The sequence below is a fragment of the Elephantulus edwardii genome, unplaced genomic scaffold, assembly GCF_000299155.1.
Source record: "Elephantulus edwardii isolate Elephantulus edwardi_28Jun2011 unplaced genomic scaffold, EleEdw1.0 scaffold00119, whole genome shotgun sequence".
NCBI lineage: Eukaryota > Metazoa > Chordata > Mammalia > Macroscelidea > Macroscelididae > Elephantulus > Elephantulus edwardii.
Window position 1 is genome coordinate 10,954,510 of NW_006399869.1, and position 1,026 is coordinate 10,955,535.

The window sequence follows — 1,026 nt, forward strand, 5'->3', positions numbered from 1 at the left end:
CCCATGGATTTGGTTTAATTTTCCTCAGCTTCAGCTTGAACTTGCATATGAGTAGTTGGTGGTCTGTTCCACAATCAGCTCCTGGCCTAGTTTTTTCCTGCAGATGTAATCAATCTGATTCCTATGCATACCATCAGGTGAAATCCATGTGTATAAACCTTCGTTTATGTTTCTTATAAAACATATTTGCAATGAATAAGTCATTGATTGTACAAAATTCAGTCATTCCATCTCCAGCTTCATTTCTTTCACCAAGCCCATATTTTCCAACTACTGATTCTTCTTTTCTGTTCCCAACTTTTGTGTTCCCGTCACTCATTATTATCATTGCACCTTGATTGCATGTTCGATCGATCTCCGACTGTAAAAGTTGGTAGAAATCATCTATTTCTTCTTTGGCTCTGGTTGTTTGTGCATATATCTGAATGATAGTGGTAGTCACTGGACTTCCTTGTAAGCATATGGATATAATCCTATCACAATGTTGTACTTCAAGATGGATCTAGAAATTATTTTTTAAACTATGAAAGCAACCCCATTTTTCCTCACCGTTTCATCTCTGGAGTAATACATGATCATCTGACTCAAAATGCCCCATGCCAGTCCATCTCATCTCTCCAGTGCCTAGTGCGTCAATATGCGTTCCATTTCTCAACAATTTCTAATTTTCCTACATTCATGGTTCTCACATTCCATGTTCCAATCACTAGTGTCTGCTTACAACTGTTCCTCTTCCTTTGTGTTTCCATACTTGAAAGTTCTATCTAGATTGCCCTTTCTGTTAGTCTACGTGTGTTCTGTTGTACATAGGGTTTTCAGAGGCCTGCTATTTTCAGAAGTGGATAGCCAGTCCTTCTTCCTAGTCTATCAATTCTCTCTGGGTCTCACTGTACTATGAAAAATGTACTTATTTTTACCCTTGAAGATGAATTTGGTAAGTCATGTATATTGGTCAAAAGTGGGTTTTGTTGGGGGATTAAATATCCGAAGAAGTTATGTAGAAAAATTCATAATTTGAGAAGAACT